At 34.7% G+C, this 26,900-nt stretch overlaps 1 protein-coding gene and 1 pseudogene across 14 annotated transcripts in view; one reads left to right on the plus strand and one right to left on the minus strand.

Moving 5' to 3' along the window:
* The window catches only part of FRYL (FRY like transcription coactivator), a 271,172-nt gene that overhangs the window by 142,025 nt on the left and 102,247 nt on the right, over positions 1-26,900 (minus strand). The window contains exon 4 of one of the 14 annotated variants that reach the window (XM_039845154.1): positions 14,265-14,367. The exons of 12 other annotated variants lie outside the window; for them this stretch is intronic. The gene's annotated coding sequence lies outside the window, so the exon portion shown is untranslated. Of the gene's footprint in view, positions 1-5,925; positions 5,944-14,264; positions 14,368-26,900 lie in introns of those variants that run through there. One more of the 14 variants, XM_039845155.1, reaches the window with a different exon arrangement.
* LOC120588489 (uncharacterized) lies at positions 5,172-5,290 on the plus strand (annotated as a pseudogene).

Here is a 26,900-nt window from a genome sequence, read left to right on the forward strand (position 1 = left end):
AAATGTACCATACTAACATCAAGTGTTAATAATAGGAGAAGGAGGGAGTCTGAGAAGGGGGTACATGGGAACTCTCTACTTTCTGTTTAAATTTTCTGTAAACTTGAATCTGCTCTAAAAGATAAAGTCTACTGATTTTTTAAAACATGAAAATAAATGAAAGAAAAGCCTATACTATCCCTGTCTGACAGAACTACAGGTGCCTGAGAAGAGTAAAAATAAACAACTCTAGCTAAAGCTTTAAACAATAATGTACTTGGATCGAGCTCAGGGAAAAGAAATAGTTTATAAGTCAATTAAAAATAAAATGTCAGAAACACAAATTAGATTATATGCTAGGCAGGCTGAAAGCAAAAACAAAGAAAGCAAAATCAGCAAATGAGGGAGTTAACAGCAAATTTCATCTTCTGGGGGGCTGGTTGGATTGGTGTACCTTTCAGCCAACTACCCAAAGAAACACTGCACATTTGAGAGCAACCGTATCTGAAGAGGAAAAAGGAGAATATAATAATGTATGCACTGGGGGTGTTGAAGAAGTACAATATGAAAGCATCATTTGATGACTTCAGTGCACAAACACAGTTTACTATAAAGCAAGGTATGCCTCGAAATTCCTTTATGAATGAAAGAAACTCATACTAGATAGTGTTGATTTCTGATGGAAATGAAACATTCTTTAATACTTTATTAAGGTATTTTGCAAGTCATCTCAGTTTATCCTAACAAATATACTCTTATTTCAAGTGATATGCTGGTAAATGGCTCAAAGAAAGTCCTGATTTCTAGTATTTGCCAATTTCCATTGTGTATTTACTCCCATCATGGCTAATTTCAAGCTGCCAATGGTTTAACAATTAACTGGTAAAATTTCTGGTAAGAACTAGATCTAGAACACCACTGTGAGTTACCACCCATCTACGATAAAGAAATAGGCTCCAGATTAAAATCCCTTGTCACTTTAGGTCCTGAGTTTCTAAGAACTTTCAGATCAGTGGCTTTATTTTCTGCAGAATCTCTAGGTTTTGATATATTCTTTTTTCTTCTTTAAAGGTCTAGGTTATTAACATACTATTTGCTTAGAATAACTATTTTCCCATATTAAATACTTTGGTTTCATCTTCAAATTCATTTACATAAAATGGATTTAAAAAGGCTTTCCCATTTTGATTAGATATATATTTACCTATAATTTCTTTTAACACGTTTTGAATTAGTTTTATTTTTTTTCCCTTTGAATCTGTCATCCAACTGGAATTTCTTCGAGGTGATATACAATAAAGACATTATTTTATTTTTTTCTCTCACTATTTAACCAATGCTTTTGGGTTCCTTTACTGAAATTCTGTCAATTTTGTTCACTATCGTGGACTAAATCCATACTCAAATGTGTTTTCTATTCTGTTCACTAATAATCTGTTTTTGTATCACTACCATACTTTTAATTATTGTAGCTTTATAATAGGTTTTATTATCTATTGGTACAAATACTCTCATTTACTCATCATCTTCAGTAAATTCTCAATTATTGTCTTTCATTTATACTTTCAAGTTTACACATATCCTCACAATTTCATTAGAAAAAACTGACATCTTAAGACTTCCTGTCTAGAACCCAGCATACTCTCATTAATTCATCCTCCTTCTTGTACCTAAAGAAAAATTTGCATTTTCCTTCATCGGAGAATCTATCTGTTCTTATTTTTATCTGTAAATACTTTGTTTCTATTCTGTACGAATAAAATCATTTTCCTCACTAATCAGTCCAACTTTTTTGCTTCTGGTTGCATTTCAATGGATAAAAAAATTAAGACTTTTGCTTACTTTTTGGACAGCTGTTCCTAAAATGTTTATTTATCCTAGTCTAAACTATTCCCACTGAAAACAATTTCTAAACATAGAAGTCCTATGACATCTTGGGCACACTTCCAATTTTTTTACTTGAAGTCTACGACAGAAATATCACTTATTATAAAGCTCAAGAAAAATGACCTATCATAAATAATCCATTATTCACTCAGCTAGAGTCTCCCTGAGGTTATTTTTTTGTACTCTTTTGAAACTTCAGAAGCTCAGCTAAGAAACTATTCTAACAATCTAAAAATAAAGTGGTATTTTTAAAATATGCATGGATCTACGAGTCAGAGGACCAACAGCCCAGACTTCATTTGGCTATTTAGTATCATCATAATCTTAGTCAAATTATTTAACCTCTCTAAGCTTTTGCTTTCCCTCTGGAAAATAAATGAATGAATTATATATCAACCATGGGTATGTATCAGAAGCAATAAGAAAGGTGCTTTCATTTTTGTTCTCTTCTCTTCCTCCCATACAAATATTGCTGCCAGTGAAAAAGTGAAAAAGCTCTGTGGCAGAAACGAGCCTGGGGATCGGCACAGGACAGCCCTGAAGTAAAAATCTGAACACTAGAATCCTGCAGGACCTTGTCCAGCAAACATACCTAGGCCCAGTGCCTGGGAGAGGTAAACAACTGCATAATGATGTGTAGCCATCTTCCTTGACTTCCAAGAAGCTGAGCAGAATCTATAAGAAGGTGGGCTAAATTTTGTACAACCCTAAGCTCAGATGATGGGAAAAGATGAGGCATAAAGGGGCCTCCTCCGAATATCTTAACTGGGAGCTAATTAATAGAAGCTCACAGAGGCTGAGATGGCTTTCTCTTCCATCACTCCAAGGAATACTCTTTAAAAAACTGTGGCTGTATGGTCCACAGTTAATTAGCAGATAAAGAAATATAACTGCACACTAGTATCCAGCAGCCAGAGACAAGGAAAACAAAATAGTTACCAAACGGCAGCAGTAAATATCATTATAGGTTTCAAAACACCAAACCAAAGGTTAAAAACAAACTACACAAGGATGCTGATTCTTGCCTTATTATTCAACACCATCTTGGAAGTTATGGGATAATATAACTAAATGCAATAATATAAAAAAATTATTGTTATAAATATTGAAAGAGACATGAACTTTTTATATTAACTAGCAATAACTGCCTAGAACTAAAAATGAGTAAGTCTTCTATTCATAAATATAAAATAGATGTGGATAAATTTAATAACAAAATTTAATAGGACTTAGACACAGAGGAAATTATAAGAACTTCTTAAAGGACATAAAAAAAAAGATCTAAACAAACGGAAAGACATTTTTGGATGGGGGGCACTTATTTTAAGTGTCAATTCTCATGAAATTAACATATTAATTAGCACAATTCCAATTAAGATTTCGAAACTCTTCTGTTTAGGTTGTATTGGATAAAAACTACATTAGAATATACATAGAGGAATAAATACCCAAGAAAAGCTAAAAAAATTATTTAAAAAATACAAAGAATATTTTCTAAATCAAAAGACAATGTAACTATAATCAGAACACGTTCTAACTATAATCAAAACAGTAATCCAAAATATATTTACATCAGAACATAATAACAGTAATCAACTCAGTAAACATATATCAGTAAATAAATTATATTAACATAAAAGATTAGAGAATGTCTCAAAAATCTCAGAATAAGAATTCACATGGGCAAAATCAGAGAGAAGGAGATTACTTATTATAATGTTATAATATCTAGCTATTCATCTGGAAAAAAAGTATATTATATTCAAAAACCAAAGTCCAAATGAATATGAAATTAAAAATAAATTTGTAAAAGTCTTAGAAAAAAATTAAGAGTCAACATGTACAATGCAGAGAAGAGACATTTAGCCAAGACAGAAAACACAAAATTATAAAAAAAAGATAAATGCAATCAACCAAATAAAAATTTTAAACATTTATAAGGCAAATTATACTATAACCAAGAAAGAACGAAGATGGACAAAAATAGAGTCAAGATGACAGAAAATATAAAATATTCAAAGAGCTCTTACAAATTAACAAGAAAAAGACAACATAACGAAATTTGGCAAAAGATATATTTAGGCAATTCACATAAGAACAAACCTAAAAAGACAATAGATTAAAAAAATATGCAAACTTTGTAGTTCCTAGAAAATGCAAATTAAAGATGCAATGTGTTTTCATTTTATACACATCAGAGTGGCAAATATTTAAAAGAATAATTAGCTCTATTGTTGGCAAGGTACAGAAAAATTAAACAATTAATACAATGCTAATAGAAATGTAATATCCACCTAAGTACAGTTCAGTAGGCTAGACAAAAGGATATGCATTCTGACCCTTATCACAGCACATCACAGATATTAATTTCTTTGATCTTCAGGTTCTCTATGCAACTCTCTGATTGTAATTTAGCTTTGTATGACCTTCCCCACAAGCAGAGCAAAGGGTGGTCTGCTAGCTCTAGCATTAACACACACTTGGCACATTTCTTATTGTAAAACAATAAACTGACAAACAGAAAAACTTGTCTGTCAGACTGTTTACTACGATTCCACCTACTGAAAAAGATTTCATATCTACTTCATAGTAAGTCAAAATCAAGATTTATTCATTATTTTCCTCTCTTTAATCTGCTCCCCCCGCCCCACCTTCCACCCCGCCAACCTTCCACCCCTGATCTATGGATGTTGTAGTTTCCCCTTAAGAACTGGATCTCTGAAGGCGGGGTATCTCCTCCCACATGCTCACAGCATGCACCCGGGGGGCCTGGCACACCCAGGGGGTTGGAGGGAAGCTGGCGCACCCAGGGTTTGGTCTGTGGCTCCACCTGGGGCGCAAATCCAGGACCTTCTGTATATAAAGTGGACATGCTAACCACTACAGTATGGAGCCACCCCCAAAGTCAAGATTTCTGACCCCATCCTGGTCTTGGCTGACTTCTCTGACAACTTCTTAAGTCAGAATCGAAACCCGTGGAGTGCAGCCCAGGCATATGTATGTTTTGGAAAACTCCCTAAAGTGTTCTGCTGTGTGGCCAAGGCTGAAAACCACTGCCTCACACTTACTCTTCTAAAATGAAACAGCAGGTTCTACACAATGATTTTATTTACAACTAATTTTGATCATTAAAAAGCTTCACAGACACTATAAATAAGGAAAACTTATATATATGTAATACCACAAATAGCATCCATCAAGCAATTCAAAGAGTGTTAAATAAATGCATGTCAGGGGCAAAGCTCTAGGAAGCAAAGTGAAGGATCAATAAACCTATTCGAAAGCTAATTTTAAAAAGTCATACATGTTACGGCCATGCCACCCTGAACAGGCCCAATCCCATTTGATCTTGGAAGCTAAGCAGGGTTGGACTTGGTTAGTACTTGGATGGGAGACCACCCTGCAAGACCGGGTGCTGTAGATATAAAAATATAAAATAAAATAATAAAAAAATTAAAAAGTCATACATGGTTCTCCCACTTCTTACTAGAAATCTTGTTGAACCAATTTTTCTCTCAGAGTTTCAGTCACTGTCTGTGCCCCAAACCACACCCCATGGTGCCCTGTCAAACCTCGGCCTCTCGTTACCCATTTCAAAGGGTGAGATTTCAACTATGTAAACTTCAGAACCATCACTGACTGACTCCTCCCTGTGCTTTACATTCTACATCTAGGCATCAAATCTCACCACTACTGAAAGTAATCCTCACTTCTATTTTCTGCATAACTAAATTTTAAGTTAAGATCCTAATAATAGTCAATGTAAACTCCTCAAAAATCTTCCTTCACAGTTATTCCTGCCTCTTAGCAGATGAAATAACGCTTCGAATAGCAGCCAAAGTGACTACTTTCTTTTTGAAACATACTAGGCCCTACACATCAAACCATGGCAATATAGTACTCCCATATTCTGCATAAAAACGCACTACAGTTGACCCCTGAACAATTCAGGGATTAGGGGAGCCGAACCCCATGCAGTGGAATATCCCAGTATAACTGAAGTCCACCCTCTGCATACAGGGATTTCCTACTGTGATTAAAAATACATAATAACCTTACCTTCAAGAATATTACCAAAGCTGTTTACTTGGCATTACATTTTCTTTTCTTCTATAGCCTCCCTATAAAAGAATGACTCATTCACACATTGCTCCAAAATTTTGTCTTTTTTTTCATTTCTTGTTTTTTTAAGACTTTTTTTAGAGCAGTTTTAGGTTCATAGCAAAACTGAGGTACAGAGATTACCCATATACTTCCTGCCCCCACAGATGCATAGCCTCCCCATTTTCAACACCCTAGAACATTTGTTACAACTGATAAACCTACATCGACACATCATTATCACCCAGAGCCTGGAATCCGCATTAGAGTTCACTCTTTGGGTTCTATATTCTATGGATTTGAACAAATGTATCCACCATTAGAGTATTATCCAGAGTAATTTCACTGCCTTAACAATCCTCTGTGCTCCACCTATTCATCCCTCCCTCTCCCCAACCTCTGACAACTGCTTATCTTTTTACCATCTCCAAATAGTTTTACCTTTTCCAGAATTTCATATAGTTGGAGTTGTACAGTATGTAGCCTGGCTTCTTTCACTCAGTAATATGCATTTACGTTTCCCACAAGTTTTTTCACAGTTTGATAGCTTATTTTGTTTTAGCATTGAATAATATTCTATTGTCTGGATATACTACAATTCATTTATCCATTCACCTACTGAAAGACATCTTGGTCGCTTCCAAGTTTGGACAATTATGAATAAAGCAGCTATAAACATCAGTGAAGCTTATTTTAAACATTTAATGCATCTAATATAAATCTTTATTTGTTATGTTACATTATTACTAAGTTACATGTTAATAGATATAAATTTTCTTCAATTTTTGTGAATGCCTTTGCTAACTACTTCCTGTATCACATGGATCAATAAATATTACTGAAAATAACAGCTTCTAAAACAATTCATATGATTTTCTACTATGAACTAACATCGCCTTTACAATTCATTTTCTTGATTCTAGTAGAATCAGGTCTGACGATTTGGAATTTGAATTTTACAATTTCCCCATCCAAATGGATTTTTTAAAATTTTTTGTTAAAAGCTTTAAAACACTACTTATTTTAGCCAAAAATTTAAAATGGGACATAGCAAAGTTAATGAAAACCAACTAGTAGACCAAAAATAAAATTGTCAGAAATTCCACTGAATGAGCAGTGCTCTGTGACATCTATTAGCAGATTAGAAGAAAGGATAATCAAGAGTAAATAGCCCATTCTATCCTGCAAAAGGCTAGCAAACTGTCATACAAATGTGATAGTGAGATTATAAACATGGTTGCTTCCAAAAAAAAAAAAAAAAAAAAAGAGTCTAAAAATTTGGCCAGTAGTGGAAAAGGTCAGAATCCTATGATTTGGGGCCTAAACATTATAATAAGCCAGATACCTGCCAGATGTCATATTTAAAAAATTTAGCAATCAGTACAGTAGGGCAATAGAATAGCTTCTGGCTGTTAATACTGGTATTGCATGCACAATGGCTGAACATCAGCAACGCTGGAAGTAATGAGAACTCTACTAATTGTGGGAGAACACAGCACCTGAAGAATATGATAACAGTGTACAAAGCACCAGGAAGGTCCACGAAAGAACAACAGATATGCTGGCAAACAGATGTGTAATTCAAAGTCCAAGAACAGGAAATATGTGGTCATGTTTAATCTCACATGGATTAAATCCACCTGGGGAGGTAGGACTGATCACTAAAAAGGTATGCCAGCAGAATTTGATTTGCACATTTTTTGCTTTTGTTCTTGGATGAGAACTTTATTCTCTTGAAGGGCAAAGCAGAGTCCCATATTTGGAGAAAATGGAGTAGCAAACAGTTTGACAAGGCAAGGCTCAGGAAGGAAGAAATACCGATGATTAGAGGTGGAGGCTTTGATATGAGAATAGGTAGCCACCCAGACACTAGCACTGAAGAACAAAATCAGGCCAAATCTTGCACTGAGGTTAGGCTGATGCTGAGTAGCCTGGACTAGTGAGCTAGGGCTTTCACAAACTCCCTATCTTCGCATAGGATTAGACCTAGGGCCTGATATAAGACTAAATCTACACACAACTACGACAAAATGTACAAAAGAGGAACGGTCACAACATCAAGGTTTATGGAACAGAGAGTCTGAAACTTACCATAGATATGACACTGACCTTTTCGAATACTCTCAGACACTTATGATTACTATGACCATCTGTGTTAGATTTTCCTGATTTCATATTTTTTATTTCATTATTACTCTGTCATTATTTTAATATTTACCAATGAAAAATTTTAAAACAAATACTTAATGAGTCAGATAATCAGCTGTACTTCTCACAATGCAAAATGTTTAGCCTTGAAGATGAAGAGTTTGTCCTTTGTAAATTGAGGTAAATCTAGTTTAGGAGTTAGAATATTTTTCAAAAAATGGATAAAGCAGGCCCATGATTCCTAAATTCAGTGATCTCTGAAGCTAGTAACTCCAAATTTGGGGACCATTACAGAATGCATACTACCCACTTAACAGCACAGTGCGTAGGCTTCATTGTCCAGGCATCACATCCTAAAGCAGAGAGATTTCTCTGAGGGATGAGAGGGTGAGTATTTTGGCAATAAGCAACAGGTGATTCTTTCCCATTATGACCAACATTAATTCTCAATGGATACATTTCTGAAATTAATGTTAATGAGAACATAAATTACCAAATTCATCTTATAAAAATCTCCTTCAATATCTATATCTAAGTCCAAACCTATTATTCCTACCTCTTACATATTTCCCACATCCATAATTAGATGAGTTAATATTTGTAAAGCACTTAAAAGAGTACCTATCTATCTGGTGGGCATTATACATGTTTGCTAAGTAAAGAAATAACATTTCTTCATTTGTTCAACCTTCGCCTCACATTTGGTCTACTGAAATAACATCCTAACTCATCTCCCTGCATAGGCTGTACCTCTCTCTCTTCCCCCTTCTTTGTCCCCATCCCATGAAAACTAGAAGTCTGATGAAATCACTCCAACTACTGTCACAAAGTTCATCAATAGTATCTCATTTATTTTAGGTTTAAGACCAAAATCCATAACAAAGTCTTCAAGACTCCATGTGATCTAGTACCTTTCCAGCTCATTCCCATACCTTTCTGCTCCAGCCAAAATGGTCATATTTCCTCTAGCCTCCAGCACATGATATACCTTCTGCTCACCCACCCACCCTTCCCCAACTGTTAACTTTCTTCCTTCACACTTTACTGAAGGATCACTAGAGCAAGGAAGACTTTAAATTGAAACATGAAGGATTACTGGAAATTAGCTAGATAAAGAATTGTGTGTGTGTGTGTTGCGTTGTGGAGGGATATTCTTTGTGCATTTTAACTTGTCTCAGCCCCAATTTACTCTTCAATAAAAACTGCAGTTTATCAACTGACGGATTAACAAAATGTGGTGTATCCATACAGTGGAATATTATTCAGCCATAAAAAGTAATAAAGTACAGATACATGCTCCAAATGGACAAATCTTGGAAATACGGTGTAGAAGACAGTCAAAAAGAACACCTACAGTATGATTCCATTTATATGAAATGTCCAGAATAGGCAAAACCATATAGACAGAAAACAGATTAATGGGTATGAGGTTTCTTTTTGGGGAAATGAAAACATTCTACTATTAGAAAGTGGTGATGGTTGTGCGACTCTGCAAATACACTAAAAACTACTGAACTGTACACTTCAAAGGGATGAATTTTATGGTATATGAATTATATCACAAAAAGCTATTATTAAAAAAAACAGCAATAATAGTTTTCCTCAAATTTTCATGAGTGCATGAGGTTTAATAAACAGACATATATATGTGATTGTATGTATACACAAGTATAATGTGTACTTATAATACCAGGCCCATAAGTACTTCAATAAATGATAATAAATATTATTGATCAAATAATTTTAACTGAAATTAAAATAAATGCATAATTGTGCTTTTTGCTATTTTTGCAATCCAGGAAAAACATCTCTGAGCATTAAAAATTCTGTTTATGAACTTTTCTCATGGTTTAAAATTTTAAGTAATGTATGCAATTTAGTTTAACAGACTGTATCTTATTCATAGTTTAATTTATAAAACTGTGGTTAATGTAAGTCAATTTATCTCTTCTATGTTATAAAAACTGAATTCTTTAAAACACTAGCTGTCATAAAATTATGGATGCAAAATCTATAAATTAACGTTTACAAGAGGTATTATATTAATAATAAATGCATCTATGACCTTAATTAATATTGCAGATACATAACTGGATAGTTCTCAGTACTAAATCTTGCTTTGTCTTATCAATTTTGGGGAACTAGGCCAATCTTTTAAATGATAACATTCACCACACAGCTGGTTTAACAGAATGTTCCCGATTCAGTTTTTAAAAGAAGTAATGCCTAAAACTGTTGGCACAGAGACAAAATCCTGAATTTAGGCCATATGAATGTCACTTCATTGTTGTTACTGAAAGAAATAGGCTCAACTATAATCAAACTTCAGCAGCACTGTAACAACATTCTGCCAGCTAAGCAGGCCTGGAAACCCGAGGGCCTCTAGAGATTAATATAAAATGCAGCATTTAACATTAATACCCATCATGGCAAATGCATCTTATAAACATGAAACATCATTATATTTAATGAGAAAGAATGATACGTTACTATTAAGTTATGTTCAATAACAAATACATTTTTTTCTTTTGGGGGATATGAGCAACATTTGAAATATATAATTTATTTAGTAGAAAAATTGTTTCCCATATCTTTTTTTTTTTTTACAAAGGCTATGAATAAATTAGGTTTTTCTCTGTTCTTCTCAAGAAATTTACTAAATAGAATTTAGTGAAATGTGAATTTTTTTGAAATCACTAAGGTATTCCTGCTTCAGGAACAGTTCCCGAGAGACATCACTAGTGTATAATAATCACACAGTATAAGAGGGGTTATAAATTTATCCTCCTATCTTCTTTCCGATTATTAATCCATTCCAAAAAAAAATGACTACATCCCTAAGCTTTATCTTAGTTGCCTGTAATACCACAACTTACCGAAGCATAAATATACAAATAAGAACACCAACACAGTCAATCTATGCCCTCCGAGAGCTTATACTCAAGTAGCAGAGAAAGACATGAACAGGGCAATAAGTGTATGATGCAATGATGTTTAAAGTGAAGAATACAACAGATGAAGCATTAAATATCTGGATGACTCAAGAAAGGATGGGTCTTCAAAGGTGAACTGGAATTCACTGTGAAGCTAACAGAGGGGTTGGGGCTAGGGGATGCGTTCTAGGTAAAGGTAGCAGCAGATATAAAGACACAGCATGCTCTAGAAACTGGGTAAGTATGGCTAGAGAAGAGAATGACAAAATGAGCAGGAGCTAGACAGATGATGAAGGGCTTCGTCCCACAGGGTAAAGACTATGAAGTAAGAAGAGACCTTCAGAGAGGTAGCTTAGAAGGAACTCTAGGTAGCAATGTGGAAGATGCAAATTGCACAAAAAGGAGCTATGGCAATAATCCAGGTGATAAGAAGAGAGAGGCCTGAATTAAGGCAGGCAGCTGTGGCGACAGGAGGCAGGAGAGATTAAGGACATTTTAGAAGGAAGAATGACAAGTCTTGGTAAATGACTGAAAGGGGTAGGGAGTAGGGTGTAGGGATGAGAGGGCTGTCTGCCCCATCCCTGGTTTCTGGTTCAGGGAGACTGTGGGTGGCAGTACCACCTACCACTGTGGAAAACATCCTATCATTCAAAACCAAACTAAATTAAATTCCTTTCCCTCTAAGTCTTCTCTGCTCCCCATGGTTCAATATGATCCTCTCCATCTCTGTACTCTCTGTTCTTTTGTGTGTAACAGTCATTTGGTAAGTCATAATGCATATGCAACATTTCTCATTTAACTGCCTTCTGTTAACTTTTCATGTATATTTACTCTGACAAAAACTAGTAGCTCCTTATGAACAAAGATCACATTTATTTGTTACAGCACAGGATATGCTCAGTAAACATTGGTTAAGTCAAGTGTTATCATTACAAAAACATTTCTAGGAAGAAACAGTTAACTACTGTTCTTTTCTAGGGTCTTTAACATATTTTAATCCTCCCTCTTACTCTATTTTAAATACAATAGGGCTAAATGAAGACAAAAAAGATATCCACAGATGCTGGTGAAATAAAAACATTCTCCCATGTTCCAGAGCTAGAGTAGACATGGTTAGGGCCATACTGAACAATAAGACTTGTAATTTCTTTTCTGTATCAATCTATTGTTTTACAAAGGTGAAAAAGGCCTTCAGAGAGACTTGTACTATGAATGCCCAAGGGCAATGAAATGCCCACAAACTGAATCATTCTATTACTAACAGCTAACAACAAAGACTTTACAAATATGTTTTTGGTATACCCTTGGGTTGAGGGAATGCGATTACATGAGATTTGGCTGTGGCTGGTTACCAGGTTCAGGCAATGACATACAGAAATGTTTAAATGGTCACAAAAGAAAATACCACAAAGTTCACAAGTATCTAAGCAAACTAAGTTTTTACAAGACGAGCTGCTGTGAAATAATCTAGCATACTGTTCCTCTGTAAAAATCCATTAATTATAGCTTCATTCTCACTATAAAACTGTATTACTATTTTTTTTTTTAAGTACATGGTGAGAGGATGGGGGAAAGAGAGAAAAGGAAGAGGAATGGGGAAAGAAAGACAAATTAGAAACCATACTCAAGTTTATTTTATAAAAATGTATTCTATATTACCCTTTTAAATAGTAAAAATATTTAATTTAAATTAGCCAGTAATTATAATTCTCTCAATATTTTAACTATGTATATTCGCTCAGAAACTTTCTTAGAACTAATATAATTTTCTCTGCCACCTGGCATGACAGCATCTCCATATGGAAGAATCACATACAAATCAAAAATAAAGATTATAAATGCAGCATATTTGGCATAATACAAATCTCCTCAAATTATATTCTACAATGCTTTATCTTAAGAGGTTTTTTCCACCATATCAACTTTGGTCTTTTGTATTATTTGCTTATAAAACAAAATAAATATTTTGGTAAAAAGTTAACTGGAAAAAATTAAACTTAGTGTCTCATATTTTATTCATTAGTTTGTTCAGGCACTAGCAGCACAGCTGGCAGAAAGAACAACTGGGTTCTAATTCCAGTTCTTTGCTATACCCTATGACCTTGGAAAAGACACATTTTTTTTTTTTACTTCAAATTTCCTTGGGCAAAACAGATATTATAACCAAACCTTTGCTTGTTTAATTTATTAGTTTAGTATCATATTTATAAGATAATTTTGGCAAAAAAAAAAAAAGACTTTGGTAATAAATAATTTCTAGAAGTGCTTTGAGATCTTCAGAGAAAAGTATCATTGGAAAATACTGGAAATACTGAACAAAATCAATATTTCTGTCAAATCCACATATTAGGAAGGGAGTTATAGATAAGATACGAGCCCCATGACATTAGTTTTATTGGATTATTTGAACTGTGAAATATAACATCCTGAATGTTCTTTATCAGAAAATTTAATACATATGAAAATTACTCATTGTAACTTCAATTACAGGAATACAAGAAAGTTATGATCATTATACTAAATCGTCTGTTGCCTTAAGATTGCTGATGCTGCTTCTAACAAACATTTTGTGCTAACAGAACTGTGGAATAGTACTGGTATTCCATAACCCTGCAGAGATCAGAGTCTATGTGTCATCATTTTCCCCCATTTTTGACCAACTGAGAGAAAGTTTGCCAGAATGATACAAATTAACAAGAAAGCCAAGGCTTGTTGAAGAATATTTAACTACCAATATTATAACTGCCCAGGGTATGCACGTCTAGATTTTCTATTTTACTGATTACCATTCAAGAAAATATTCCTCGATGTGGGCTGGTTGAAAGAATCAGCATGCAAGGAATGGCACTGATCATACCTCAGCGCTTCTCCCATTTCGGCATGTATACTTACAGCTGCTGCTCCAGGACTTTAGCAAGGACTTTATGCTAATTTCAAAAAACACAGAATCCTGTAGACTCAACATTGTCTCAACTGGCTGCAGCAGCAGCAGCAGCAGCAGCAGCAGCAGCAACGGATTTGTTGATTTATCTCCCCCAGCTGCTGTCCCTTCTCTTCTCACGGCAGCAGAGTTCTGACCCACAGTGCCTTGGCTTCATTACCATGCAGTCTCACAGTGACGCACAACTATAGTGCAACGCCGCTGAATGCAGATGAACTATCACATTGAATAAAAGCTTATAAGTTTATTATAAGTGCCTTGAAGGACATCCTCACCTTTCTTTATGTAGACATACACGTGGCCGCAATGATCTCTGTTTATGTTCCTGTTATCAGTTTTGATGAGCTGTGTCTCCAGCAGCTTTCAGGGGACTCACTACTGCAAGTAAACAGACAAGGGTAGAGCTCTATCCTTGGATGTCAACTTTTCTTACTACCTCAGGGCCTTAGAAATAAAAAATTAATTTAGATCTAGCATGAGCTCTTTAAATCTCTTCCTATAACAGCTGACCCCCCCCCAAAAAAAAAAAAAAGATCGGTAGTATTTATCCCACTCTGCTACCAGTTTTCTTGAGGTGATTTTAATAGTAAATTCTCTCCACCCCTCTACACACCCAGGCAGTGACTTTCTCAGCAAGCTTGTGATGATGCAGAGTCCACCACCTCACTTAACCCACCGGAGAAAATGCTGGCTAATGGAATGAAAAGATGATGTAATGAACACCACGGCTGAGCCCTCTAAAACTGCTCATCTCAGGACAAAGTTTCCTCTGCTGCAAGCAACTTATTCAAAAGAGAGAACTCTACTACAATAACAGGATTATATTAAAACATAGTCTTCTATTAATATAGCACAAAATTCCCGTGAGAATCTTATAGTCACAATATCAATGAATAGCAAGAAATCCTCTGGTCCAATAAAATGCACATTTTTAAAAACTCCTATAGAAACTGTTTTAAAACTGAAAACTGACACTATTAAAAGCTTAACAGCTCTTCAAATAGCAGAAAAATTTCACAATCAAACCCGACAAATACTGTATGTGAACAGCGGAAGAAAAATATCTTGACTTCATAATTAGTTTACTGTGACTTTGAAGGTGTATAGGCATGTGTTTTTCCATATGTGGCGCACAATTGTGTTGATCCATGTATACTATTGATCTGTGTATACTACTGTATTGTAAAAACCACAAAAATAAGTAAATTCATTGACCAAAATCATAACTGAATAAATTTATTCATAGCCAAATGGCTAGGCACCGTATTAAAAGGTAAAAGAACAGTCTTCCATGCACAAGTATCATACACTAAAGGAAAAAGATAATCATATTCATTAAGACATATTCAGCAATAAGTGTATTGTTGGGAGTGTATTTAAAGCTTGTATTTCTTCATAATAGTCCAAGAAATCTGGAATAAGTCTGAAACAGTCCTACTTCTGAACAGACCCAAAACTTTAAATTCAAACCAGGGCTTCAAAAGCTAATCACACAGAACCCCAATACCAGAACACCATTGTTTGGGCATATCTTGACCAGAGATATCCCAGGATCAGGTAAGAGCAGGGCTTTGCCAGGTCTAGTGGATCTCAAATGCCTCAAGCTGTTTACATGATATAAAGGGCATTCCACGGTTCAAAAACACTACCTACTGCATCCCATTCTTATATAACAGCATTGTAGGTCAACAAACAAAGGCTCTGAGTTGCACACAAACCAATATAATTTTTCTTTTTAATTAAAGTATTCTCCAAAGTGATTTGACATACAATCCTCTTTTCATCAAACAGCTGTTAACAGATTAGGGGAATAAGTTGATCTAGACCCATAAAAACCACACCATTAAATGCCAAGACTCAAATGAATCATGTCAGCAAGCAGACAAGTTAGGAGGCATATGCCCAGATATTTTCCCATATTTTTGCTACCCTTATTGAGCTAATAAGCCTATTAGCCTCACGCAAATCTTTAAAACACCTTAATACTATTTGGCCATAATGTCTCACCAAAGTAATCAAGGTTCATTCCTAGTAAACCTTTATCAACTATAACAAGCAAAACTGTTATACAGAATGTCAGAGTAGGATAACTATTTTTTGGTGGGGGGGGGTAGCTTAAATAATAGATGACAGCCTTGCAAGCTTAAAAAAAGGGATTTTTTTTCTGCTTGAGTTTCATTTACATAGATCTAAAAAAATAAGTCAGAACTTAAAAGTTTCTATTATATCTAACCAGTCTGTTACAATGTGTATACAGCCAAAGCAAACCAAGTTTCTTTGTGATACAGAGGTATAAAATTAATTTCAGGGCTTATTTTGCAAATTCCATTTTACATTCACTAAGACTTCCTTGTAGATAAAGGGTGTGTGAAAATGGTGCTCTACATTTATACGGAAAATAATTCAATGGGCTCATGTGGCAGAGCCTAGGCTCTGAACTTTATTCTGAAATGTAAAGAATAAGTAATGGTACTATTCCAACTATTAATCACAACCTTAACAAACGGTTAATGGAAAAGTAGTTCCTTTCTAACCCTTACCGGACTTTTAAACCCTTACTAAACTTTCATCACCCAAATCGCTAAAGTACTAACCAGAAGAACTACATACACGCCCAACAAAATCCTTTTTAGAAGACCGGGACGAGTCTCACTCACTATACTTTGAATGCTTTTTCAATCCCTCGATTACTAGTTATATTTTTAAATTACACAAATAATACTCCTAGTATTTTTCAAATGAGTTCTCTATCCTTAACCTATAGATCAATCACAGAAATAAACACATAGCTCAAAGCTTATTTCAAGTTTGTCAAAAGAACAGTCAAAATGTCAGCCTTCTACTTTGTTCTTCCAATAAATTCAGAATTCTCCAAGTTGTACATATAAATTTTTGGTCTCATCACCATAAAAAGACAGGCGCAGAAATTATTGCTTAATGCCAGCCATATCTTTGGCAAAGTAGAAAAATCTACTTTGGATAATTTCCTTCAACTATACCCCTCTTTACCTTTTAGATTATTATATATTAAAGATCGCTTTTTAAATAAGATTTAGATATTTTTAAGACAGTCACGATTTCAGTATTATCAGCCTTTCTTGAGCTCCTCTTAGCATGGGCCAGATACTGTAAAGCACTTGGTACACAAAAGATGATTGCGGCAGCTCTCTTGCCCTCAAGGAGTTAGAAAGTAGGTTTCTCTCCTTCTTTTAATCAATTTCCATTTAATTCTATACCCTTTCACTGGCATTTTAAGGATTTATGGAATAGTTATTTCCTTTACGTTTCTAAGTAGATGGTAGACAGAGGTACATTCTAATACTTTAAAAGAATGTATACCAGGAAAAATTCTCAGTAAATCCTTAAAAAAAAAAATTGCCCTTTAGATATAGGATCCAAACATATTGCTCCTCAACATAAAACAAAGTTTAGATTTAACTAAAAATATCACACAGTACAAGTCACTGGAATTTAATGTTCTAACTACTCAAAGGAAATAAGTCTTTAATTATTAACATTCTTAGGAGAGCAAATATATGGATTACTCCTCATATTAACACCTTTTTAAATATCTCAGAAATGATTGAACTGGTATCCAGAACAACCATAATATAGAAAAAAGAGAAACTTGGCAAGTTTTTCCATACAAAATGTCAAACATCTTATCGCTCCTAGAGCCTTCAATAGCCCCCACAGATTTCAGACTCTTCCAAGTCCTCAATTTCTCTGGAGTTTAGAAAAGAGATTGAAAGGTTTTAGAAATGGAAGAAAAGATGCCCTCAGGTCTATTAGGTAATTAACACAACACATGAAATACAAAAAAAAGAAAGAAAAGGGTTGTAAAAATCACTTCATATTTTGTTTTGAAATCTCATTAAATAATGCAACAAAACATTAACAATAATTATACCAGCTAACATTTACTTGTTAATGTACTTACTTCTATTTACTCTCTCTATTCCTCAAATTTTCTACAATAAATTTTTAAAAACATTTTTAAACTCCATTACAGAAAGAAAGCAAGTCTCCTCGGAAAATGGCTGCGTCTAGGCCTGAACACGGAACACAGAAGATAAAGCTAGACTTCTCGTAGAGCCAGAAAGTAGGAGCCAGGGCCATAAAAAAGCAACAAAATAAACAAGGTAGTTTTGAAATATAACCCAAACAATAAAATAAATATCCAAGAACCTATACTACTATAAATTAATGATTAAATAAATAAGTAAGTAAGAAGAGAGAAATCTCACATTGTAGAAAACAGAGTTAACCTAGCATGCCCGACTGGTATCCTTTGAAAGTCCTGCTTAAGAGACTGGCCCTTGGCTAGCATCTAAGAACTTAGATTTTAAGACAGCTCCATTGTTTCCAGAACTAATAAGAGTGGCTCACTATGCCTAAACTGTTGGAACAAACAATATAGTTTATGCTGAACATCTGCTTTCCTCCAAGGATTCTAAAATCTGGGTATGTGTGAGGGAAGGAGTACCTATACGATTAGCCCCAGTAAAAATCCTGGGCACTGAGTCTCTAAGGAGTTCCTCCGATTGGTAACATTCACCCATGGAGCCACAGCTCACTGCTGGGCAATCAACTGCCTCTTCTGTGATGCCGCTGGGAGACTCTGAAAGCTTGTGCCAGCTTTCCCCTAGATTTTGCCCCACACGCCTTTTCACTTTGCTGATTTTGCTTAGTATCTTTTTGCTGTACTTAATCATACATAGCTTTGAGTACAACTATATGCTGTGTCCTCTGAGTCCTTCTAACAGATTATTAAGTGTGAGGATGGTCTTTGGGGTCCCCTGACACATACTTAGAAGAATTCCAAATAATTTATGTAGGTACTTCACCCTCAAGAAGGAGGAACATAACTTCCTGATCCTTAAAACTATGACCTACACTTTGTGACTTCCTTTTGAAGAGTGAGATAAAGAAAGCAGGGGGAAGAGTAATTTTATTGTGGAGAAATCTGACAAACACTACACCTCAGCCAGGAGATCAAGGTTAACATCCTCAGTGATAAGTCAAGAGCACACATTCTTCATATGTCATGAAAGTGACATGTTATCTCTGTGCTCCTCCTCCCAAAACCCATAACCCCAGTCTAACAATGAAAAAAAAAAAATCAGATAAACCCAAATTGAACAGTATAAGAAATACCTAACCAGTACTGCTCAATACTATCAAAGTCATCAAAAACAAGAAAAATCTGAGAAACTAATACAGTTGAATACCCAGGGCACTGGGTGGATACTCCAGAAGGGTCATGCTTTACTAATGGGTTAATGACTACTTTAAATCCTCCTTAACATAGCTTCAAAAGATCCAAAACAAGTCTCAAAGGATTAAGCTATCTGCAAGTAACTGCCTTCCAGAACAAAGATAACTCTTTAAAAGTATGTAACAAAATCCAGCTTTCTACAATGTCACATTTAAAATGTCTAGCATCCAATTAAAAATTATTAGATTTATCAAGAAATAGGAAAATGTGACCCATAAAATTAATCAATAGAGCAAATCTAGAAATGACAAGATATGATGGAATTAGCATTAGGGCTCTTTGAAAGCTATTTAAAAAAGGCTGAAGAACTTAAAGGAAATAAACACAATGAGAAGAGAATGGAAGATTTTAAAAATAGACTCAGAATTTTGAGAGATAAAATATACAATATCTAAAAATAATAAATTCACTGAGTGGGACCAAGAGAAGATGAGCTTCCATTGAAGAAAAGATTAGTAAACTTGGAGAAATGGAAACAGCAACTCTTCAAAGTCAAGCACAGACAACAAAACAATGAAAATAATACACCAAGCCTTGGCGACCTTTGAAACATCAAATCGTCTAATATGTATGTAACTGAAATCTCAGAGGAGTGAATGGAAAATACTATTTGAAGAAATAATGATCAAAACATTTTTTAAATTGATAGACTATAAATTTACACATCCAAAACTCTCATCAAACCTTAAGCAAGAATAAATACATATACCAAAAAATGTATGCCAAGGCATACCATGATCAAACTTCTGAAAACCAATGACAAAATGAAAATCTTAAAAGCAGTCAAAGGAAATGATACATTACATACAGAGGAACAAAGGTAAAAATGAACACAGATGTTTCATCCGAACCTATACAAAGCAGAAGTGGGAATGACATCACTGAAAAACTTAAAGCATAATACTGGTGACCTATAATTCTATATTCAGTGAAAACATATTGTCAAGATACAAGCAAAAACTTCTGCAAGAAAGACAAAAGCTGAAAGAATTTGCCTGCAACAGATTTGCATATAAAAAAATGTTAAAGAAATTTCTTCAGGAAGAAAGAAAATTATATAAGATGAAAACTTGAATCTATACCAAATGATGGAAGAATGCCAGAAAAGGCTCATTTGCAGGTAAAAAGACATTTTCTTTCTCATTTTAAATTATCTTTGTTAGTTGACTGCTTAAAGCAAAAGTGGTTAACAACATACCGTCAGATTTATCACATATGTCGAAATAAAACATCTGACTACAGTAGCACAAAGGATGGAGGGGATAAATAAAAGATTTCAGATTCTTACATTATGCATAAAATGTTATATTCTTATTTGAAAAGAAACTGGGATAAGTTGAAATTCATTTTGTAAACCCTAGAGCAACTAGTTTAAAAAATAGAAAAGATAATATGACAATAGTAGAATAAGTTAAAATATTTTTAAAAATATATGTACCATTAATCCAAAAGAAGGTAAGGAAAGATGGAAAAAAAAGAAAATACAACAGATGGGACAAATAGGAAACAAAAGCACCATAGATTTAAACCAATCATGTCACTAATTACATTAAATATGAATGATGTAAACATTGTGTTGAAGCACCAGGCCAGGTGCTAAAGGATAATTCAGTGACTAAAACAGATCTTTGTGCCCTTGGGAAGGTTAGGATCCAATGGTGGAGATAAAGGGTGTGTATGTAGGTGTGGGTGTGTGTGTTCCCACATACATACATGCAAATATAAAGTTACAAATTGTGATTAAGTGCTGTGAAGGCAATAAAGCGGGGTATAGTGACAGAGAAAACTGGACGAGGCCCTACTGAGTTAAGTTGATCAGGGATGCCCACTCTGAGGGAATATCGAATTTGAAATCCGTTCAGCAGTGGATCTTCTTCTGAAGAATAAATATTTACGCTTAACCTCAAAAGGGAAAATAGATTAAAATCAAAGTAACTATAGCTGACCAGCATTACAGCACCAGTCTTATCCACTTGCTTCTTCCACTCACCTGAGGAGATCCACAAAGAACTCCCAAAATACCCATGAGGCTCCAAGAAATACTGGAGTTGATTATCGAATGCTGTAGAAAAGTTGTGAGCAGGGACAAGGTCAGACAGACTACTTGATTAATTAGGTGGCAAATGAACTTGAGAACACAAAAGAAGTCAATGGGCTATTTAAATTGATACGGTAAGAGATAATGACTAAAAATAAGACTGGGTAAAAAAAAGTAAAGCTGAAATACTCAAGTGACCCCTAGGCTTAGGTGACTGTGCGGATGGTGGTACTAAATGTGAAATAAGCCAGGTGTAGGTCACATCAAGAAGAGTTCTCGCTGTATAGATCTAAAGTAAAAAAGGGATGTCAGGACTAAAACTAGGAGGACACAGGGGAAAACAACCAATCCCATAAGCTCTCTAGTCGTCTTCTCCATTAATGAGGGAGAAAAATTGAATTCATTATTTTCAAGTACTTGCCAGCCAACAATAACCACGAATTAATGAATTCGACTAAACTGAAGAAATATAAAACAACAAAAACAACAAAAAGACAATAATTCAAATAAAGCACTATGAAAGGGCAAACAAAATAAATTAGTAATGAGGAGAATCTGCTCCTGAAACATTTGGACCAGAATTCCATCTAGGTTTCTGGATAGAAAGGTTTCGGGTCATGTCCAAATTAACTGCTTATTTTAGAAGTCTAAATCAAGTTTCTGGATTAATGGTTATAGCTATAAAAGCAATTCTAATAAAGATATGTTTTATATGAATGTCACAGATTGGACCATTGCACCAATATATTCACAAATTAGCAACATAAAACCAGTAAAGAAGCATTTTAACTAAGCTCTATGTTTTGGGAGTCGTTACCTATGCTGCAATTCTATTACTTATGCATGCCGTAAGGTACAATGAGGTTATCTTCCTGACACAGGGTATTTATTAATAGCCTAATTGTTCCTAGTCTTTGGTTTAAGTTCTTTTTATATATTTCACACATAAAACCAAAAGAAATCTGCTTCCTCTGCTTAAAATGAAGCAGTCTAGACCCTGTAATCATACTTTCTTCCTTGCCCTCACAAACCATACCAATTTGCTGTCATTTGGCCCAGTGCTGAGATTATCTCTTGAATGGAAAAAAAAAAATCTGCTGTTTCTAAATATATTTAAAATTGATTCTTGAGATCCTAAGAAATCTAGGCAACAAATTATTTTTAATTGTGAAATAATTTTTGAAAATATTGTTAATAAAAATCCAGATTAAAATTTTTCTATTAAAAAGGCTACTATTTATTGGATTTGTATTTTTATAACAGACACAATGTTTGTTCATTTCCTGAAAAAAAAAAAAACAGATTGTTAATACTAAGGTACTTTCATTGTTAATACACATTATACAGATGTACTGGGAAGAAAGGGGTATATGTATTACAACTGGTCAATCCTACCAGGAAAGAATAGGTAAAATTCTATGAACCATGAACAGCATAACGTTAAAATGTATTGTCCAAAGCAGGACTTTTTTGAACATGAAAACAGGCACTATTAACATGCCAGAACAGAGATATAAACCATCAACTGTCTAGGGTCTCCGGAGACCTCTTGTTATCTTATGTGTGAAGCACCCACCGCAAAGTAAAGGCTCACTATTTCCTGCCAACGCTTGCCTTTCTGAATTTTTCCAACCATATCAGTAGCATAGTAAGTTTTCAATCAACTAGAGGTTATTGTTAGAGCCATCTTTGCTATCATTCTTAAAACACTTTTTTAACAAAGGGGTAACTCAGCAAGGCTGTAATAAAATATAAGAGGAAGAGTCTAACCGAGAAAAGAAAAGGAAGTGTCAAACCACAACTAAATGTAAAGACCAAAATTACACTTAGGAAGGAGAGGACCAATAGTGTTAAGAAAAGATGAAGAGGTTGTCCAGTAGAATTAGTGGGCCAGCTCAAAACGCAAAAAATGTTTATGGATGGGTAAGTACAATCATAATGTACTATGTTAAAAGTAATTTGAAAGAACCTAATCTTAATATTCTTTAAAGCTCTACTCTAAACCTAGTAAATCAGAACCTACTTTTTTTTATAAGAGCCCCTAGGTCATTCTTAAGGACATTAAGTTTAAGAAGAGCTACTTTAAATTATACTACTATAAAAATATTTTACTTTTTAATATAAAAGTATTATGATATTTTTAGCACACATCTATACTTATTTAAAAATAGAGACTAGGAAACTTTTAGAAGCCTGAGAAATAATAGAGAAATTTTCTGTGTTACGTATAAGAACTTATTAGAGTTTCTTAAAGTTTCTCCATGATGTAGTCTAGAAATACCTATCGGTTTATGCTGCTTCTTGAGAACAATGTAAGAGATCGGTTTATTTAATCTTAAATAAGTCACTCTTAAAAAAAAAAAAAGAAAAACCTATCAAAAGTTCAAGTAAAAAAAGAAGTTAGAATTTAGGTAAGGTGGTAAAAATTTACTAATACCTTAATAATCCTAATACTTAGGATTATTTTGGATTATTGTTTTTCTTTAACAGTTTAAATGGAAAAAAATCAATGATGGAATGTTTGCTTTGCTGATATAGAATTTAGAAAAATGTAATTCTAAAAGACAAATAGCTGATCCTCTCTAGATCGCCATTTTTGTACAAAGAATCACCTGAGATTGTCTAAGTTACCTTTAGAGCTAATTTACCCTTTTAAACAAAATAATGACTAGGCTTAATAAATTGGCTGGATAGGGTAATAGAGACCAGTGGAAGGTACAAGTATAGCCTAGTGGACACACTGAGTTCCAGTGTGGAAAAGTCTACGAACAGAATGATTGATAAAAGCAACCAATTCAGAACTCTCCTGAAGGCATACAGAAAATGTGATAAGCCAACAATTTTTATCTTTAATGAAGAAAACCATCTGGCCTTTTACAAACTGTCATAGAATCACAGATTTTTTTAACTGGAGAGACATTAAAGATCACATAGCATAATCCCTTAAATTTTGATGAGACGGCAGAAGCCCAGGGAGTATAGGATAAGTGATACAGTTGGATTCCAAGTCAAATCAATAAATACTTATTGAACGTCTACAATGGATAAAACACTATTCCAAGGGTTATAGAAAACACAAATAAGTATAATCTTGGACCTTTCTTCAAAGCTTCCACCCTCTATTTCCCAGGTAAGTTACCTGCATGGAACTCTCAGATGTTAGCAATTTTCCGTATTCTAGCTTAGCGGTTGGAACACTTTGGACCGCAGGCCAAATCTGGTTAATCACCTATCTTTGTAAATAAAGTTATACTGGAACATGGCCATATACAGTCATTCACATATCATCTATGTTCCTTTTGCTCTATGAAGGCAGAGCTGAATAGCTGTGACAAAGACTTGTGGCTTACAAAGCCTAAAATGTTTACTATCTGGCCCTTTACAGAAAAAGTTTGCTAACCTCTGTTCTAGATCAACATTTGCTCAACATGGAGAGTTTTTGGGTTTTTTTTCCTTTTTCTTTTTTCATTTGAAACTAATGGAAGGCTGGTTTTGCCTCGGGATCCACTGCCCACTGGGCAATGTGCTAGATGACTCTGAAAGAAAAGTCAGTGGGCTAAATAGGGCAACTGACAGCAGTTCTCCGTAACAAGTAAAAACTTACTCTGCAGTATAAAGGACAAAAACCAAAGGATAGGGAACACTAACAACCAACAAACATTTACTAATGGGTCACTAAGTACCTACCATTGGGCTAAGCTCTGGGAATACCCACATAAATAAGATCAACTCAGTTCACAAAGAACTTACTATCTGGTGAAAGATACAATACTTTTATATGTCAAATGTAACAACAGAAGCTAGTGGCTAATGAGCTAGAGTCCTAACACAGAGAATAATGAGCTGAAGTTGGGGCTGAGAGAAACTGTTCAACCCCAAGAACACACAGAGACTTCTTCTCCCCCTACAGAGTTCCAGGTTCAGGAAGTCACCAGGACTGGAAGCTTATACCCACAGTTGCCTCAACCCAAAGGCCACACTACTTGTAGGCAGGTGGAGTTAACCCTTAGACTGTATGCTGATTCTTGAATTTCTTTAATAGCACACTTTATTTTTGTTTAATCTTTCTAGTATATTCCTTCGGTTACATTTTAAGCTTATATTTAGCTTTAGTCATCTTAACCCATTTTATTGTGTTTTTTAATCTCACCTCTATTATTTTCTTCAGCATATTCTGATATATACTATTTTATCATCTTATTCATCTTTTTACACCTTTATTATTTCAGTATGTTTTGCCTAATATTTATTTAGTTATGTATTTTTCTTACTCCATTTGTTTCAATTATTTTATTTTAGATATAATGCCTCCGTTCTTTGCTCCTTAAGTGAGAATAAACAGGACTGGTCATCGAAAATAGCCACCAGAAAGGTATGGTAACTGAACAATTAAAACAAGGTCAAAGTGGAGGTGAGTCCTGGTGTGCCTAGGACTCATCCTTTAGTTGATGAAAGCTGGGATGGTTCAACAGGGTCCTAGGGTAGGGCAGGAGGACTCAAGTAGCAGGAGCCCTTGGGGAGGACATGGAGCAGAAACTAGATATCAACTGATATTGTAATATTTTCCTAATCAGTATCATCATATCAGTATGTACTAGATAAATATCAGTTCTGTGATTAGGAAAAAGCAGAGTAAGTGGGATAGAGAGGAAACTATTCCACACCTCTTAAAAAGAGAAAGATGCATCTTTATTTCAACTAAGCCTTCTGCAAGTCCTTTTTAAAAGCCAAAGTAGTGAAGATCTCTACCCTAACTCTAGCGATACTTAAATGTCCCAATTTTTAAAAATATATATCCATGTAACTTGAGGAAACAGCCTAAAATGATCCTTCTTAAGAAGTGTTAGACTAACTTTAAAAATAGCCAAGAGAAACTACTGAAGCAATACTGTTACAGTAACTTCTAAATCACACAAACATTTGGCAGTAATTATTTGGGAGAGCACACACCGTGGACCAAGAAAGAAGCACAGGAAAAGGTGGTGCAACTTAAGCCCCCATGAACTGCCACATAGCTATAAATCACATGCTAAAATTTTTTGGAATTATGCACAATAAAAGATCCAGATCCAAATTCCAAGAATATTTTCTATGATGGAATGCTCCAAGAATAAATTCTAGTTAAATTTAATTCATCTACCTCCAAGACAAAAATCCAAAGTTTTTGTATATAATAATAGCCACCAAGTATTGAACTATGTACCAATTTTGCTGCCATTTTTTATTACCTTGAAAACAATGCTATAAAGAACATATCATTCAAGCTGTTAGGTGAGGTTAACTGACCCAGAAAGATTAAGCAGCTTGTTCAAGGACACACAGTCAGTCACTGGTAGAGTTCAGCTGAGTCTGGATCAAAGCCCCAACCACTTCTTTCTCAATACTTCAATGCCTCCCATCACACCTGTGAGTCTTCCCAATGTCTCTCCTCTCCCATGAGAATTCTTACAGATTCAGAGAAGGCATGAATACAACAACCCAAAAAGGCTTCTTCTACATGGTCCGATGAGGACAGCCTGAAAAGTATTCCAAAGGCCCTCTTAAATAAGGAAACTTGATTTCATGAAACTATTAAGCTCAACGTTTCCAAATCCC

This window comes from Pteropus medius, unplaced genomic scaffold (assembly GCF_902729225.1).
Source record: "Pteropus medius unplaced genomic scaffold, Ma_sr-lr_union100, whole genome shotgun sequence".
In the NCBI taxonomy this organism is placed as follows: Eukaryota; Metazoa; Chordata; class Mammalia; order Chiroptera; family Pteropodidae; genus Pteropus; species Pteropus medius.